Source organism: Pristiophorus japonicus, chromosome 5 (genome assembly GCF_044704955.1).
Source record: "Pristiophorus japonicus isolate sPriJap1 chromosome 5, sPriJap1.hap1, whole genome shotgun sequence".
NCBI classification, from domain to species: Eukaryota; Metazoa; Chordata; class Chondrichthyes; family Pristiophoridae; genus Pristiophorus; species Pristiophorus japonicus.
The window spans coordinates 49,611,254-49,622,558 of NC_091981.1; positions in this window are offsets into that span (position 1 = coordinate 49,611,254).

Here is an 11,305-nt window from a genome sequence, read left to right on the forward strand (position 1 = left end):
TTATACCTGCATGAAATAGAGCCACACTTGCACTAATTGCCGAGGCCTCATGACATTGCTACTCAGCAAGGCTTCTCTGATTTGCAGGTGACGATATCTCACAACCTTTTAAAGACTGGTGAGGTCGAGCCAGATATCCAGCAGCTTAGTCATCTTGAAGAAAGGGTGCCGAGGCTAGTGGGCCGACATGTTGCCTTCCCGTGAAGGCCAGTCGTGTGGATCCCGCTGGGGCAGCATCGGTAAGTGAAGGCCTTCGTTTAATGCCATCTCTCCCTGAAAGTCCAAGCGCCCATCACACATTTGCTTATGATTGTGTGCAAGTTGGTAGCTGCATGGCGCAATGCCCTACCTCACCCTCACTGGACCCCTTGTGCTATTTATGATTGCAGATGAGACCCCGAGTGTGAGTCACAGCGAGACCGAGACCCTTGAGGCGACTGGGAACCAAAGCCAGGAGGACACCCCAGAGCCCATTCCGTCTATTCCCGGCATGTCCAATGAGGGTGAGGAAGAGGGGGACACTGCTGGCAGCACCGCGTTACTGCTTCCTACACTCGCACGTGCCAGCTCAGATACTGGGAGTATGCGGTCGGGTCAGTTAAAATTAGCAGAGGGGTCTGCACTGGGTGTTGCACCGGGGCCTAGTGGGCTGCAGCATGGTCAAGGGCAAAGGCAACCTCGGGTGCCATCTCTCCGGGGGACGAGAACGTATGCGAGTTCTGTTGTGGAGGACTCAGACGAGTATATCGATGTTGGGACTTATGAAAGAAGGTTGGAGGCCATGCGTTCCCTGATGTTGGGGGCAATGGCAAAGGTGCCCGAGAGCCTGTCGCAAGTGGTGAGGAGTGTAGAGGAGTCCACTTCCCGCACACCATGGAGCCCATCGTTGCCAGTGTGCAGGCGATGGTGGATTCCCAGAGTGACCGTGTGGATCCAGCTGTGAGGCTGCATGTTGTGGACGATGTGGCAGCTGCCACTGCAGCACAGGCGCAAGGGAACAAATGTTTGAGTGCTGCTTTGGAGAGGAAGGCCCCTGGAAGCTCAGAATGCTCTCATGCACTCTGGGTAACAGGCCACGGAACGTTTTACTGCTGTCATCTCTGGTGGCATCGAGTCTGTGTCTGCTCGCATGCAGTTTCAGCTGGATGCCACGCGAGCTCTGACTGGTCCACGGGGAACCTTCCAGTTTCACGCCACCCTGTGCTTCAGCAGATTGGTGGGGATGGTGAGGTGCTGCCCTGGGGGAGTGGCACAGGCTCCTCGGACCAGGATCCTGATGTGCTCTCTCAGTATCACAACAGTCCTGAGCCGAGACCTGCCACTCCGCCATTGCTGCCAAGCATGGAATTGCCCCAGCCAATTCTGACTCGACGCACGAGGAGGTTGTGGCCCCGCCTGCAGCCGGCCCTTCCAGAGTCAGAACTGGTCGAGAGCGTCCAAAAAAGGACATCTGTAGCTTCTACACCTGAAACACAGCTGCCTTCCCAGAGCCATGATGCAGCCGTAGGGGAAGCACTGTGGCATAGTTCGAGAACAGGTTTGCGCAAGAAGGGTTATAAGAAAATGCACAAAGGTGATAAATGATTGTGTATTTTTTTTGCATTATTATTTCTTGTGTAATAAATCTTTATTTTGTTCTTCAATATCTGTGCAGGTCTCTCATTTCACTGTGGCCAATGCTGCGTGAAACGGCTCATTGGTTTGCCATAGAGATGCACAGATGAAGCATAAAGTGCGCATGAACTCAGCGGAAACAAGCAGCAATGAGGGTTTAGGACTTCTCTTGCAGGGTCCGAATGGCGACGCCGCCTCCTGAGTGGCCACTGATCCGCATCTGGTCCTCCTCCTGTGCCTCCTCCTCCTCCTGCACATCGTGCTCCTGCGCCTCCTACTCTTGATCCTCCTCCCCAGGTGGTCCTGCTGCCTCGTCCTCCAATGGTTGTGCGCCCCCATGATTGACAGGTTGTGAAGCATGCAGCAGGCGACCACAAATTGGGAGACCTGCTCGGGCGAGTAATGCAACACTCCTTCTGAGCGATCCAAGCCATGCGCAGCAGTCCTGGGGTGGCGAAGAAGAGTCAGCAACCAAGTGCACAATGGGTAGCCCTTGTCTCCAAGGAGCCAGCCGCAATCTTGGTTTGGCCCAGCAAAGATGCCTGGCACATTGGTGTGGTGCAGGACAAAAGCATCATGGCTGCTGCCAGGATACCGGGTATCAATGGCCATGATTTTGCGTTGGTGGTCGCACACCAGCTGTACATTGAGGAAGTGGAATGCTTTGCGGTTTCTGAAGGTCTCGGGATTTTTCTGTGGTGTCCTCAATGTGACATGGGTGCAGTCTATGGCGCCCTGTACCCTGGGGAAGCCCGCAATCCTCCCGAATCCGGTCTGCCGCTCCAACTGCTTCTCCCTGCTCATTGGGAAGATACGTAGTCCCTCCTCCTCTTATAGAGAGCATCTGTCACCAGACGGATGGAGCTATGCGTGGCAAACTGGGAGATGTTGGAGATATCTGCAGTTGCAGCTTGAAAAGATCCAGTCGCGTAGAAATTGACTGGTTATGGTCACCTTGGATGGACCGGTCAGAGGCCTTGTTTGAGGCTGGAGGTCTGGGTGCAGGTGATTGCACAGCTCCGTGACAACACCTTTGCAGAATCGCCATCTCCGGAGACACTGGTCATCGCCTGCCGATCCCCAATCCTCGCCCTCCCCCATCCCCTGCCGATCCCCGACCTTCCTGTACCCCACCCCGCCCAGTCCTCTCTTCCCCCTCCTGATTGCACACCCCCCACTCCCGCCGATTGCCGACCCCACTCCCGCCGATCCCAAACCGCCCTCCCGCTGATCCCCGACCCTTTCTCCAGCGATTTCTCTTCGAACTGACCCCTCGCAACTGAGGCCTACCTGCCTGCAGCCAGCCGGCCTCTCAAGCTGGCAGACTGCGGGCGGAAAACTGAGGCCTCACTTTCAAATTAGGCCCTGCCTGTAAAATCGGCAGCACCTCGAGCCAAGCTGTTCCAGCTCAACTACTGGCATCTACTGTAATATAAAAAATGAATGATTACATTTAATTTTTCTATGTTTTAAAACTCTTATGCTGGTAAAAATAGGCTATACGCCTGCTTTTACCAAGTGCAAGAGTTTGAAGGGCATTCTCTGGGCAAGTGTTGGGTAAATAGCCCAATCTCTGCCTGCAAATGTCCTTCTCCCGGGGATGTGTGCAATCTGGCCAAAGACATTTTGACAGATCACAAAAGCCGCTTCTTGGCGCATGCACATCGCTGCCGAGAACCAGCATTTACGAGGCCCCTTCAGGCGCGTGCGCACATTGTACGCACCTGGAGAGGCCGCAATTTTCAGCCCATAATCTGGTCATTATCACATTGCTGTATGCAAATTGGCTGCTGTGTTTCCTACATTACAATAGTGACTACACTTCAAAAAAATGTACTTCATTGGCTGTAAAGTGCTTTGGGACCTCCTGAGGTCGTGAAAGGCGCTATAGAAATGCAAGTTCTTTCTTTCCAGTCTATGTCTTTTGGAATTCTAGAGTTATAGGCAACATACAACTAACTCCGATGTTACAAGACCATCAATTATTACTTTCACCTGCTCTGGCATTTTATTAAGAATAACATAAAACTACATGAAAGTGAAGTCGCATTCAACCCCAAAATGGAAGACGAGTTATTTTGTGTCTATATATTTAGCGGTATAGTTTCACCCCTTCATCAAGAGTTACAATTACTTATGTTTTAAATCCACAAATGCAAGATTAGTCATGCATAGTACTTGAAAAATTATTCATGTTCATTAATCGCAGCCAAAATAACTAGAAGGAATTCTTTCCTTTAATCTAGGTTAGTTGGTGAGCTGGCAGGTTTTATATGCTCACCACTGGCACATTTTGGTGTCACTTCTAAATTGATATAGCTACCTAAATTTGAGGGTGACAACAAGTGTGGTCAGATTACTGAACAGATCAAGGGACACCGTCAACTTGACTGAAGACCAAGATGTTTTCTTTGAAACTGAGAGGGCTGATATCATCCATTGCGAATTTTATCAGCAGGCCAGCTCCCCATCTTAGCAGCAGCAGCAACCTGCACCATATAAAATAGCATTGCATGCAGTCAAGACCTAGTTATTTGCATCTGTAATACAATTCCACTGTACAGACTAGCTTCTGAGCTCCTTTTGTTCCATGTTCAAAGGGGCCCAGAACAATCTGTCAGCCTCCAAGGTAGGCTGCGGTATGTTAGATAATGTGTTGTGGAAACGTCAAGCATAGAATAATGGAAAATGCTGAAGATCCCTAGGTCAAAAGAGCACCTTTGTACAGAATGCTCCTGGAATCAGGTTCTACTTAGTCCAATAAGGTTCGAGAGTGTAACAGGGCAAATCACACAACAACTCACTCCTGTTCCTCAATGCTATTACTGTAAAAGGAATATTCTTTTCAGTGAATGTGACTGAAAGGTTTAAATCCATTGAATTCCTCTCAGCTGCGAAAACAGCATGGTCAACGGATTGGCTAATTTTGTTCTTGCAGGAGTCGAACTACTTTTAAAATATCAGCTTACAAAATAAAGCCGAATTTGAAACTGATCCCTCAACAAAGTATATATATATATATATTTTTTAAAAGAAGTAACCATCTAGCTAGATACACGTACAGCTTTGTCACGCAGTTCACAAAACTGCTTGGAGATACAAGCAAAGTAGGAGGGCACTTTATTATTCCAGATTCCAGCAACCGCAGTATTTTGCTTTTATATACTTGAAGCTTTCTTCGTAATAAAGACGAAAATCTGTTCAGTCCTGTCTAATCCGGTTTGTCACTTGTGCACCATACAAGCAATAAAGTTGTGAAAATGGACTCAAGCAGCTCCCACATTGGAAAAATAAAAACTTTCATTTATATAGTGCTTTTCACGACTTCAGGACGTCCCAAAGCGCTTTACAACCCATGAAGTACTTTTTGAATTGTAGTCACGGTTGTAATGTAGGGAACGCGGCAGCCAATTTGCACATAACAAGGTCCCACAAACAGCATTGAGGTAACTGACCAGATAATCTATTTTAGTGATGTTGTTTAAGGGATAAATATTGGCCAGGATATAGTGCCTTGGGATCTTTTACATCCACTTGAGAGAGCAGACGGGGCCTTGGTTTAATGTCTCATCCGAAAGATGGCACTTCCGTCAGTACAGCACTCCCTCATTGCTGCACTGGAGTGTCAGCCTAGATTTGGTGCTCAAATCTTTGGAGTGGGACTTGAACCCACGACCATCTCACTCAGAGGCAAGAGTGCTACCAACCAAGCTACAGCTGACACCAAATCGACAGCAATTTGATCCCCAGACTGCATTGAATTTGCTGATCGGAGCCATAGCAGAAGCTGCAACCTTACAATGTGGGCGTGGATTGGAAAGGAGAGACCAGCCAGGCTTCCCAATTCCTGATCGCTAACCCGTGAGCATCGGGCGAGGAAAGATTTTGGCTTGGCCATGATGCACCCTGAGATTGAGTAGCCAGATAACACTCACTGATCAGGTGCGCATGTGGGGTAAGGTACTAGAGGGCTTGCTCTGCCTGTCGAACTGTCCCGCAGCATGAGCCAGCACCTTCAGGAGACAAGGGAAGAAAATCTGGCTTCTCAAGTGGTCATGAAAGAGTCAATGGCACTATTTTGAAGAGCAGGGGAGTTCTCCCCAGTCTCCCTCAACCAATATCACTAAAACAGATTATCTGGCCATTATCTCAATGCTATTTGTGGGATCTTGCTTTGCGCAAATAGACCACTGCGATTCGATACATTACAACACTGACTACACTTCAAAAAGAGCACTTCTTTGGTTGTGAAGTGCGCTGGGACTTCATGAAGTCATGAAAGGCGCAAAATAAATGCAAGTGCTTTCTTTCTTTTCAGTATGTGCCATTTGGGATGTTAGAAGTCTAACGGGGGGAGAAAAAGGAATGTGGAATAAGGTCAGCACTACTGCTCCTTTTGATGCCAATATTTAAACTGATGACAATCCAGTCTAAAGCCACGCTGGATCAAATAGCTTGGACATTACAATTGAACCAGAGTAATCTTGTTTTCATCACAAAGGTATGATTGTCTTCCACTGCTCTATTTTGATGCAAACCATCTTTTTTATGTTTGCAAGCTACGGCAATTTACATGATGCCATCGATGGAGTTAAATTGTAACTATAAGTGCATGTAATGAAAGCAACCGGATCAAAACAAAACTCAAAGAGACTATCGAAAGGAAGCACCTGCTTTCCTATGTTGTAGATGGCAGGCGGTCGATCTCCAATTTAGGTTATTTTCTCGTTGTGTCAGCTACACTCTTGTCTGAAATAGTTTTGCATTTTGTAGGCCGCCAGCTCTTTAACGTGTCCCATCCCAGCACATGGACACTGCCCGACACCCTACAGACTTGGGGCATTAGTCAGCCAGACCTTGCTCAGATGTTTATGGGTGGACGGCTCTATTTGCAGAATGTCAGGGACACTAGATGGCAGCAGTGTACCAACCTGTGAATAGTCAGGCCTCGGCTCCCCTCCCCCACCCCTCTCCTCAGCTCTTTATAAAGGTATGTAGAACTGGAAGAGAAACAGCTGATCCTAAGCTTGACCAGCCCACCGCAGCTTAGCTCACGTATATTCCGATCCACAATAACGTTCCCAGATTGTGCATAGATTCTTGCTGATCTGGGCGTTCTTTATTGTTCATTCCTAGCACAGGTCTCATTATGAACAGTGGATAAAAGAGCAGGGGTTGGCGGGAGGGGAGTTCGGGTGTAGGTGGTGAATTGTAATGTAAAATCTATAAACTTCTTAAATCAGCAGCTTTTCATGAGTTTCTGATAAATTTATATGACTTGGGAGACCTAATAACCATTAAAGGGGAAGAACAAATGTCTTTCTGTGGTAAAAAATGTTGCATAAAATCATCTCTTCACTTCATCACACTCTAATCTGGTGCTGAAGGCTAAAAGCCAGTAATCACAGACAAGGTAAATCAGTGCTACTTAGCAGTTACTGCATATGCAGCTTTTAAAAGCGCTCCATTCTTTTTCGAAGTTGTCTCTTTGGGCTAAAAATTGCGTGGCGTCCTGTTTTGGGGGAGATAACTTTTGCAAGAGTGCAAAAGTATTGCCGGGCGAAAAAGATTTTCAGCTGACAGAACCTTCCGGTTTAGCGCTCCAAGAGGGAAGTGGAGCATTAAATCAAGCGCTATCACTTCCCTTAGAGAGGTAAAAGGAGAGAGAGGGGTGGTGGGATTTGAATTATTATCTCTGGATCACTAGTCCAGTAACATAACCACTATGCCCCCGTACCCTTGAGCAAATAAATGCTTTTAGCCTGTGAAAACAAGTTAAAATCCAAAAGCCAATTCCCAGCATTAGCCAACCCTTGCTGCTTTGGTCAAATAACCCCGATTTATTAGATCTGCTCTCGAGAAAAAAAAATTAAACTGTGGGAGTAGAACTGGGGGCACAGGTTCAAGCAATAGAAAGGTACTGTTAGGACAAATTCTTCATAGATTCATAAGACACAGATGTTTGGCCAATGCTGCCTGTGCTGGCTCTTTGTCAAAACTATCCAATTAATCCCATTCACCTGCTTTTACCCCATAGCCCTGCAGTTTTATTCCTCTTGAAGTATATTTCTAATTCCCTTTTGAAAGTTATGATTGCATCTGCATCCACCACCCTTTCAAGCAGCGAATTCTAGATCATAACATTCAAGCATTTAAAAATATTCTTCCCATCTCCTCCCTGATTCTTTTGCCAATTATCTTAAATCTGTATCCTCTGGTTACCACCCCTGCTAAAAGTAGAATCATAGAATGGTTACAGCACAGAAGGAGGCTATTCGGCCCATCGTGCCCGTGCCGGCTCTGCAAGAGCACTTCAGCTAGTCTCACTCTCACGCCCTTTCCCCGTAGCCCTGCAAATGTTTTTCCTGCAGGTACTTATCCAATTCCCTTTTGAAAGCCGTGATTGAATCTGCCTCCCCCACCCTTTCAGGAAGTGCATTCCAGACCCTAACCACTTGCTGCGTGAAAAAGTTTTCCCTCATGTCGCCTTTGGTTCTTCAGCCAATAACCTTAAATCTGTGTCCTCTGGTTCTCGACCCTTCGACTGTTTCTCTTTATCTACTCTGTCTAGACCCCGCATGAATTTGAACACCTCGATCAAATCTATTCTCAACCTTCTCTGCTCTAAGAAGAACAACCCCAGCTTCTCCAGTCTATCCACGTAACTGAAGTCCTTCATCCCTGGAACCATTCTTGTAAATCTTTTCTGCACCCTCTCTAAGGCCTTTGCATCCTTCCTAAAATGTGGTTCCCAGAATTGGACACAATACTCCAGTTGAGGCCGAACCAGTGTTTTATGCAGGTTCATCATAACTTCCGCCCCGCTGCTGTCGACCGCCCCAAGCCGTCCTCAAAGTGCGCACTGCCGATCTTCCACACCTCCATCCCACCCTACGTGAAATTTACCTCACAAAATCCACGAGCCGCCGCGTAGTGCCCCCGACAGATTTTTCTGTCGGTGCACCTGATTTTCGGTGTGTGAGCTATGGCAGCGCGGCAGCCCTTCAAGGGGAGGGTGCACTGCCGCGGCCGCCATGGTTTCTTTTGATGGTTTCCTCTTGGATGCCAGGCCACTGGCCTGGCCAAAACCCTCCCTGGTAGCCCAGAATCCGAACCTAGAAATTCGCTGCTTCTCTCCCCTTTAAATGAGGGGAGAGACGTGGTGATGCACACGCGCAATGATGTCACCACTGCTCCGCTGCTGAGTGACAGCGGCGGAGACTACGCCCTGCCCCCACTTCCGTCCCTCACCAGCATTTCCACCCCCATTATGACCGACTTCTGGGCTGCTCCAAAAATAATTGCCGAAGAGGTGAAAATGGATCAATTGTCCGCCTCGTCGGACCGACGGTAAAAAACATCTAAAAAAAGGAAGGTGCGCCAGCTTTCTGGCGGGCCTGAATTTTGGCCCCAATACCTCTATTTATGAAGTCCAGGATCCAGTATGCTTTTTTAACCGCTTTCTCAACCTGCCCTGCCACCTTCAACAATTTGTGCACGTATACCCCCAGGTCTCACTGTTCCTGCACCCCATTTAGAATTGTACCCTCTCCTCATTCTTCCTTCCAAAATGTATCACTTTGCACTTTTCTGCTTTAAATTTCATCTGCCACGTATCTGCCCATTCCACCAGCCTGTCTATGTCCTCTTGAAGTCTATCACTATACTTCTCACTGTTCACTATACTTTCAAGTTTTGTTTCATCTGCAAATTTTGAAATTGTGCCTTGTACACACAAGTCCAAGTCATTAATATATGTCAAGTAAAATGGCCCTGGTAAATGCCACTGTGTACCTTCCTCCAGTCCGAAATACAACCATTCACTACTATTCTCTGTTTCCTGTCACTCAGCCAGTTTTGTATTCATGCTGCCACTGTCCCTTTTATTCTATGGGCTTCAACTTTTCTCTGTTGCCCCATCAAAAAACTCCATCAAGTTTGTGTTTAACAAATCCATGCTGGCTTTCCTTAATTAATCTGTACTTGCCCAAGTTACTGTTAATTTTGTCCCAGATTACTGTTTCTAAAAGCTTCCCCACTACCAACTTTAAACTGACTGGCCTGTAGTTGCTGGGTTTATCCTTACACCCTATTTTGAACAATGGTGTAACATTTGCAATACTCCAGTCCTCTGGCATCAGCCCCATATCCAAGGAGGTTGAGAAGATTATGGCCAGTACCTCTGCAATTTACAGCTTTAGTTCCCTCAGTGTCCTAGGATGCATCCCATCCGATCCTTGTGACTTATCTACTTTAAGTACAGCCAGTCTTTCTAGTAACTCCTCTCTTTCAATTTTTATCCCATCCAGTATCTCAACTCCCTCCTCTTTCACTATGATTTTGGCAGCATCTTCTTCCTTGGTAAAGACAAATGCAAAATACTCATTTCGTACCTCAGCCATGCCCTCTGCCTCCATGCGTAGATTTCCATTTTGGTCCCTAATTAGCCCACCTATTTACTATTTATATGCCTATAGAAGACTTTTGGATTCCCTTTTATGTTAGCTACCAATTTATTCTCATGCTCTCTCTTTGCCCCTCTTATTTCCTTTTTCACTTCCCCTCTGACCTTTCTATATTCAGCCTGGTTCTCACTTGTACCCTCAATGTGATATCTGTCATGCACCCCCTTTTTCTGCTTCATCTTACTCTCGATCTGTTTCGTCATCCAGGGAGCTCTGACTTTGGTTGCCCTACCTTTCCCCTTCATGGGAATGTACCTCGACTGTACCCAAAACACTTTCTCCTTATTTACTCGATCCAAACCCTTCATTTTAGCTATGTGGAAAGATTAGATAAGCTGGGGTTGTTTTCTTTGGACCAGGATGCTGAGGGCAGATTTAAGTAAGGTGTATAAAATTATGAGGGGCCTAGATAGAGTGGATAGGAAGGACCTATTTCCCCTAGCAGAGTGGTCAATAACCAGGGGGCATAGATTTAAAGTAATTGGTAGAAGGATTAGAGGGAAGTTGAGGAGAACATTTTTACCTAGAGGGTGGCAGGGGTCTGGAACACACTGCATGAAAGGGTGGTAGAGGCAGAAACACTAATCACATTTAAAAGGTACTTGAAGTGCCATAACCTACAGGACTATGGACCAAGAGCTGGAAAGTGGGACTAGGCTGGATTTCTCTTTTTCGGCCGGCACAGACACAATGGGCTGAATGACTCCTTGCATGCTGTAAATTTCTATGATTCTGTGTTCATGCATTTTCCAGTAGGAGTTGTTAGATGGCAATAAGAACATAAGAACATAAGAAATAGGAGCAGGAGTCGGCCATTTGGCCCCTTGAGCCTGCTCCGCCATTCAATAAGATCATGGCTGATCTGATCCTGGCCTCAACTTCATTTTCCCGCCCGCTCCCCATAACCTTTGACTCCATTATCATTCAAAAATCTGTCTATCTCCACCTTAAATATATTCAATGACCCATCTCCGCAGCTCAGGAGCGGGAAGCCTGACTGCTTCTCACCTCCCGAGGTCAGGAATGCCGTTGCCAACTGTAGGACTCCAACTACATTGCAACAGTGACTACAATTCAAAAAAGTACTTCGTTGGCTGTTAAGAGCTTTGGGACATCCTTAGGTCGTAAAGGATGCTATATAAATGTAAATCTTTCTTTCTTTAACTGTTCCCCAGGTAAAATTGATAATTTCCACACAAATTGAAGTCCAACTCAGGATCTGCTGA